The 8280-nt window shown below is 43.1% G+C and overlaps 1 long non-coding RNA gene across 1 annotated transcript; it reads right to left on the bottom strand.

The window, feature by feature from the left end:
* Nucleotides 1–1443: 1443 nt before the first annotated feature.
* LOC117284636 lies at nt 1444–5664 on the bottom strand. Its single transcript, XR_004515734.1, has 3 exons — nt 5556–5664; nt 4275–4443; nt 1444–2022 (listed from the first exon to the last, which is right to left on the bottom strand). It is a non-coding gene; the product is annotated as an uncharacterized LOC117284636 (long non-coding RNA).
* Between the last annotated feature and the right edge of the window lie 2616 nt (nt 5665–8280).

Below are 8280 nucleotides of genomic sequence, written 5' to 3'. Positions count from 1 at the left end.
CTCCCGGACTTCTGGGACTACAGGTTATAGGCCTGCACCACCCAACCTGGCGTGTAATGTATGTTCACCTAAAAGAAAGAAGATGCCTGAGTTGGAAACAATGAAAAGTCCATGAGCCCTGAGCTATGAATGACTGGATAACTGGAATAGCAGGCTCCATTTCCCTCAAGTGCATGGCCATGTTGGTGGGGGGGCTCTGGATAGGGGATCAGCAGTTATATCTTATCTTTGGAGTGAATTACAATCCCTACAACCACACCCAGAAAACTAAGCACAGAAAACTAAGGAGAAAAATTAGGAAAAGCTGGTTGTGTTTCATGAACACAACACAAGCCCTGAGGATGCAGACAACACATTTTCATAGGGATGAGTAGGCAGGAGAGAAAAGCTCCCTTGTTTGTTGTTCTTTCTGTTATTGACAACTTATGCAACATGCAAGGAGATAGAATACTCAGATTAAATGACTACATACTCAAATGTTCAAAAGTTAAGCCTCTTCCTCCAGCAAAATTATCCTCACCACATTAACATATTATTAAAGTGTTTTGTTCCTGTTTTCCTTTTGCATAAACTAGCTGAAGACATTATTGTTTGCGGTGTTAAATGGGTTTCATAACTAATACAGGATGTGGCTAAATTCATATTAGTGTGATCATTTTAATTGAATTTCCTGACTCCTACATGTTTAATTGTCAACTTTTAACACTGCATTAAACATAAGGTTCCAATATTATTAATATGAAATGCTCACATTCCCTTGTGCTTGTGATTATATTTTGCTTATCATTTCTGAATGTTGTATTAAAGTCTATTTAAAAGCTATCCCAAGAGACCCTTATATGTTTATTGCATTAGAAGAAAAACAGATGTTTTCACATATTCTGAGAGATAATACAATGTACATTGTATATGATGCTTATTGAAAACCACTTAGAGATCTTTTTAGGTAGCCATGGGGGTTAAGAAATACACAGCATCCAGTAGTGTATACTACTGTAAAATGAAAAAGCATACCAATCACATTCTCCAAAAGCAAGCTCATATATTAAAAGCATCCTTGAGAGAAGGAAAACAACACCTTTGACCCACATCCCTATTGCTCTCAGGCTGTATTTCAGTCATGCTCACTAATTAGAACTGAACAAGTTCATCGGCAGAACATCGCTATCAGCGACCTCACTTACCTGGAACTTGTCCACAATCCCACTTATCTAGGACAAGCAGTGAATTATGTCACAGCCAAAGATGACCCCAAGCAATCAAAATAGATTTAACAGAGAATATTCACTAATCTGCGTTCGACTTTTAAAAATTCTTAAACAGACTAGTGATTTTATAAAGAATTGTAACAAGCTTGGTTCTCTCAAGTCTATACTTGCAGTAGATAATAAGCAAGGGAATAAGAGAAATGAGAATAAGGCATGAGAACGTTTATTCAAGGCAACTAAATGCAAGCAACAGAACACAAATTTAATCTTTATAACAACCTCACGAAGAGGCATTGTTGCTCCTATTTTACAGGTGAGGATACTAAGACTGAGAAAGGTCATACAGTGAGCATGTGGTAAAGCCAAAATCTTAATCTAGCAAGTTGTCATAATAATTACAGTAGTTACAAGCATTTATTGAATGTTTTCTATGTGTACCATATACCGCCTGAGCACTTTACATCCAGTCCTCTCTGGAGATGCTGGGTGGCAGCAGCGATCACAGTTTTAAGTCAGCCCATGATCACGGGTGTGGGGGGAGGCGACCAACATTCTACGGTATATTGTGCGGCTAAGTGAAGATGTTCAGCGGGTCAGGAGGATGAAATGTATTTTCAGCTGACGATGGATGTATCAGGACATAACCCCATCTTAAATACAGAAGTATTTGTTCTCCCTGCATGTCAGGAAAGCAGTGCTGCCAGGGCCCCACAAATCCACAGGGAGAAGACACAGAAGCCTGCATGCCCAGCAACAATGTCCTGGTCTCTGACCTCTGTGCTTCTTCCCTTGGCTGTTTTCATTATTTTTCTCCCTGTAAGAGATTGTGGCAAGGGGCCAGATTTTAGTTCAGTGGTGCCGTGCCTGTCTTGCAGCATAAGGTCCTGAGTTTGATCCCTAGTATGAGAGAGAGAGAGAGAGAGAGAGAGAGAGAGAGAGAGAGAGAGAGAGAGCATGGCAATGTGCGTAACAGCTTTTAGTGTGTCCTGAGCTTGTTGGGTCAGAAAGTAAGACCCTTCATGCAGTGTTCCCTTTAACTTTCAGCAAAACACTTTTGGACTGTCACTGTGAAGGGAAGACAAATTCTGTCTCAAATTTTAAATTTTTTTAAAAGCACTAGGGATGTAGCTCAGAGCAAAGATCCTGGGTTCAATTTCAATTGAGAGAGAAAGAGAGAAAATATCTACTTATGGATACCCGGGCCTTAGCTGTGACCTAGAGAAAAGACAGCATCAGTAATACAGGGCCAGGTATTCCTTGGTGGCTGCAGGTACTTGCAGGTATAGTAAACCCAGGCCTGGTTGAGGGAGAAGTGGGAAGGGGAGGGGCAGTTACTGTAGCTGGCCCATAGGCCAGGGTGAAAAAATACTTGGCTGGTCGTGGTGACACATGCCTGTAATCCTAGCACTCAGGAGGCTGAGGCAGGAGGATCACCCAGAGTTCAAGGCCAGCTGTATATTCAGTTCAAAGCCAGCCTGAACTACATAGTGAGAGCCTCTCAAAAACAAAAACAAAAACAAAGTGAAGAAGTGCTCTTGATTAAAAACCCATACCAGGGCCTGGGATTTAGCTCAGTGGCAAGGCCCCTGCCTCTATCCCTGGCACCAGGGGGGTGGGGAAGACCCAACACCAAGTTGATAGGCTCAATGTTGCCTAAGGAAGAAGGAATGAAGAAGGTTGGGAAATAAAGAAAAACAAGCCCAGCTCCAGTAGGACTGACAAGAAACAGGCATCTCCAAGAAGAGTTCCCCGACCTTGGTGGCGGATCTCCTCCTTACCACACGATGACCACTGTCACCATTCCACCATGCCCCATTACTCAAACCCCTTGAAAGCGGCTCAGCTCTGAGGCAGAGCCCAGCCTTGATGGCACAAGTACACACAAGTTGCCCCACGTTCAGAACTGTAGTGATGTTTTATCAGGCCATCGGGTAATGACACTTCTCTTTTACTATAAATATATACTCTTCATTTTAAATGCTGGATTTGGTGGCTGGGAATGGATCACCCTGGAGTTCAAAAAGCCACTAGCCTAAACATAAATTCCTGGAAAAAAACCTAATAACCTAAGGGATTGTTGGTGTGTTACAGAAGGAAATTCTATGGAAGGTTTTTCCAAACATCATAAGCATCTGAACTCATTCTAATTGAAGAGCTTTCCCAGCAAAAGGGGGGCTTTCACAGGAGGAACCACTAGAGCTGATCAGCAGCTGGCAACCTATGCCACTTCTCAAATTGTAAATGATACTCCTGCCTCCTGTCCCACCTGTCGGCCTCAGTTTTCTATCACTTTCCCCTGCACGGTCCTGATAGGGAGGCATCCAGGCAGGGGGATAAGCAAGTGGAGATCTTGACCCAAAGCCAAGGGTACTGAACACACCCACTACCTTTGGCCAGTACAATGTGACAGAGTTATATTCACAGAATCAGAGTGTCCATTGGGATAGTAACAGAACTAATATGTCAAGCACAGTAAATATGCCAAGCACTGTATCCAGTGCTTTGCAGCCTGTGTTTCATCTAATATGAACAAAACCCCCATAATATAGGTACTATTCTTATGGCCCTTTTTATGGATAATGAAATTGAAACTCAGAAAACCCCTGTAACTTGGCCATTCACACAGCAAGTTAAAACTTGGTAATCAACATTTGATCTGGCAAATTGTGTAGCCAGAGAACCCTACTTGTTTTACAGCTGTCTGGGGAGTTTAGGCAACTGGTCCAAACCTATATATCAACCCAGAGAAAGAGTGAGATGGAAACCCGAGGAAGAGGACAGGCCACCTGCATGTTATGATGCACCAGGACCATCAAGAAATGTCTGATATGGGGGTGCTCCCTTCCCAGACAAGGGACATTCCCTCACAACTTTAACAGCTCAAAAGGAGAGTGCAGCACAACACTTCAGTGAATCATAAGACAGGTGCCAGGAACAGGGCTGCCCACCAAATCAAATGGGCACTTTAGCCCTTCCTGAGTTTCCTAAAGGGAACCAGAAACCGTAACCTAAATAGAGACATTCCACCAAGTGCCCAGGGTATAAAGCCGTGCCAGAACTACTTACCAATGTTTCTCAAGTCCAGGATCTTCTCCTCTCTTTATGAGCATCCGTGAGAGCTACCAGCAGGCTGGAAATCATAGCAGGTTCCTGAGAATGTTCCTTGAGTTCACAGCAGCCAATAGCCAGAAGCCTGGCAGGATCCTCACACCAAGCTCTCTTGCTGGTGTGCTTTCTGGCTTGAGCAGGTAACAGGGGAAGGCAAGGGGAGTGCAAAAAAAATGAACAAGCTCTCCAAAAATGGATCATTTACCCTGAGCCATGATGGGATTGTGCCCCTCAACCAATGAATACCACTAGGCTCCCCTTATTCCTCCTGGTCCCCATCCCTTCACCCTTGGACTTGGAAATGCCCCTATATGAGGAGGGACAGAGAATTCTTCCCTGTCCATGTGTCTTTCTCAGGACAGAGCAGAAAGTATCACCTGGTTTCTTCCTCCTAAGGCACAGAGAGATGTTCTAAGCTTTCTATGACCCTCCAGCTCAGAACTTCTACCTGAAGGTTAGCACATTCATCACTTCCCCTTATGCTTATTCAACCTGTGTGCTTTGAACAGCCAGAGCTGAGAGTTACCTTCATAGGGTATATTTCAGGGACAGCACAGTTATTTAATTCATGGCACAAGAGTCCCTTAACTGATGGAGCAAAGTTTTGGAATAAATTTGATTCTGGCTTCGGTGGAGTTACAAGTGGATTGCAGCTAGTAGTTGCAACTACTCCAGCTTCCCAAGGCTGCTCTGGGAGCCTCAGCTCTTAGAACAACTGCAGAAGACCTCAAGGATCAGATCATCATTGTAGGAACCATAAAAGAACAAGTACACACTGAAATACACACCAAACACACAAAGACACCCAACATACCTCCAACACACACCACATCTCCAACACACACTCAACACACATACAACACATTCACACCCACACAACATCCAACATATACCTTCACACAAAGATGCACACACCCCAGCACTGATGGCTAATCTCTCCTCAGTACTATGCAGTGTTAAAGACATGGCCAGTTCATGTTTGAGCTTCTGCAGTGTATGCCAAGAACAATTATAGTCAAATGTGTCTTTCTTTCTTTGACCTCCCAGAGCCTACAATGCCATGGCTCGTAGTAAGATAAGCTCTCCACAGCTCTTGTAAGACCATGCTGTTGGATCAGAGCTTCTCCCTTCCAGAGCTCTGGAATGGGAGTGAGGGTGAAACAATCAGGAACTACAGAGCTACACCCACTGGTGCTAGTGGTCCTCCAGCTTGGTCTTTACCATAGTTGACACCTTCACCTGCATGTGCCCAGATGACAGGAAGCAATGTCTGTCCCTTTCCGAGGGTCTCTTGCCTCACCAGCCTTGTCCAGACCAAACACATCCAGGTCAAAATAGGGGTGCCTCTGGTTTTCTGCCTGTGGGGTAGGGTCAGATAAACCCAAGAAACACAAGTTGGAAGTTACTTAACTGACTCATTTCCTTGTACTATGCAGAAGGAAGTGGTATAGGCTCAGATCTGTGGGACAGTACCCTATGTAGACACTTCCTCTTTCCCAATGTTGGTGTCACTCCACTTGGCCTATCTTCACAGTTTTCTCCTTCAAGTCTGGGCCCAGAGCCCTAGCCCCTTCCCCTTCTTAGGAAATGAGTGCCCCTCCATCATCACTAGTACCTCACACCCCATCCCCAAAAAAGTTCCTTCTGATGTCTTGAGAAATCTATTTTTTCAGGATCTATCCAAAAGCACATGGTGACTCCCCTCTGCCCAACCTTTGCCAACTCAGAATTGGAGAAAAATGGAAGGCAAAAAGGAAATTTTGTGGGCTCACACATCCATAGCTGAAGGGAAGTAGGCCTTAGACACAACCAGAAACAGGACCCAAATGCCTTCAGAATAATCCCTGCCTGTAGCTCTATGTCTCCATTGGTCTCTTTCTTTCCACCTGGATCTGAGCTCCAGGGCAAGTGTCATGGAGGTGGTAGGAACTTTTTGCATGTCCAGACTCCCCAGGTGAGAATCACAGCAGACATCCTCAATTGTTATCAAGAGACAAACCAGGCTAGTGGGAAATGAAGGAAGAATGTTTTTACTGTTAACAATGCTTTTTATTCCTGGTCTTCAGAATGTAATAATCTTGGCATCTTGATCTGGTTCGTCTTACAAACCCCAAGCATATACTAGGGGCTGCTACCAGTTCAAGTGTAGCCCCAAAATACATTCAAGTTCTAGCCCTGGACCTCAGAGTGTGCATTATTTGCAAACAGAGTCATTGCAGATCTGATTAGTTAATATGAGGTCATACTGGAAAAGGGTGGGCCTCAGTCCAATACCATTAATATTCATATAAAAGGAAACACAGAGGCAGACACCCTGGAAAAATGCCATATGATGATGGAAGCAGAGACTACAGTAATATGTCTGTAAGCCAAGGATTGCTGGCAACAACAGAAGCTAGGAAACAAACATGGAGCAGAATCTCCCCAAAACCTTCAAAGAGAATAGCCCTGCTGACCCTTGGCCAGGCTTCTGGCCTCCAGAATTTCAAAAGAATAAACTTCTGTGGATACATCCTCCCAGTGTGTACTGCTTTGTTACGACAACTCTAGGAAACTAATACAATAGCCCACATGGGTGATACCAGCTCAAACTGATTCTTTATGATCTTCAAATCTCCCTCTGATAGAAGGCATGTGTGTTTCAATTTATCTCACTGAAATGAAAATTGTCTTGGCTGAGCCAGGTGTGCTCTTTCCTAGTCACTGTCACCCAGTTCAACATCTAAGAGCAAGGATGAATATCACAAAGATGAAACAAATGACTATACAGCAGGTAGTATAAATGTACTGACAAATTCTAGAAGTCAGAAGTGATGCAATATCCATGCTGGGAACACGGGCCTGCTTGGAGACAACATAAGACTCATGTAAGTCACCTTTCAAAAGTCCTTTCCCCTGGTGTTAAGCAAATAAAAAGGCAGATTTTGAATTGTGTTCTGTGCTCACAAACATGTGTAGGAGCCAAGCATCTGCAATCATGCTTTGTCTGGATTTGAGTTTCTAAGATATTAATTTATGATTTTAAGGAAATAATTATTGTTCAGAGATTCAAAATTTGCAAATATGTTTAATAGTCTTAAGTAAGAGATTGATGTTTATATTGCAAATAGGGTTGGCCTGTAAAATATGGGGCATTCAATTAAATTTTAATTTTGAACCAACAATGAATAGCTTTTAGTGTCTCTTGGATACAGGTTTTATCTGCTTGGCCCAGCACCCCTATTGCAGGTCAGCTTGGGTCCTGATGCTGCACACAGAGGTGACACCTAAAGGTAAGGGCCATAATGAAGTCCTGTTACTTTCCAACCATCCCACAAAAAGGCCAGCATAGTGAAGTGTAGTACATGTCACAGATAGTTAGGTGTTTTGATTTACTAATGTTGTATCCTGAAAGAGTGGAAAGAAGAGGGATATTCTTGCCAATTTTACACACACACACACACCTTATGTAACTGTCAAAAAATAACAGAACCGCCGGGCATGGTGGCACATGCCTGTAATCCCAGCACTTGGAAGGCTGATACAGGAGGATTACTGTGAGTTTGAGACCATCTTGGGCTACATAGTGAGTTCCCGGTTAGTCTCAACTACATAGTGAGACCCTGTCTCAAAAAAAAAAAAATGATAGAACCATGGAAAACACACAAAATCAGTAACAACAATGCCCTTATCAGAGTCACTTCTCTTCACATTGGCCATAGCACAACACAAAAAACCAGATGACTGAATTTTGAAACAAAATACAAGCACTATATAATCTCTCTGCCTATATATGAGTTCTCTTAAGGTTTTTATTAACTCCATCTCCAAAAGCAAACCTCACTTTAAAAGAAGGTCCACAGGGGTGGGGTAGCATTGTGAGTGGATATTATGCACCTTCCACTGATAAAACTTTTACCTTACTTCAGATCCACTATTGAAGTTGAAAAGCACTGATCTAGAATTAACAGAAGTAAAAAACTGT

Source organism: Fukomys damarensis, unplaced genomic scaffold (assembly GCF_012274545.1).
Source record: "Fukomys damarensis isolate Sample0158 unplaced genomic scaffold, DMR_v1.0_HiC HiC_scaffold_38, whole genome shotgun sequence".
NCBI classification, from domain to species: Eukaryota; Metazoa; Chordata; class Mammalia; order Rodentia; family Bathyergidae; genus Fukomys; species Fukomys damarensis.
The sequence above is the reverse complement of the archived record's forward strand: the minus strand, read 5'-3'. Positions and strand labels throughout refer to the sequence as shown.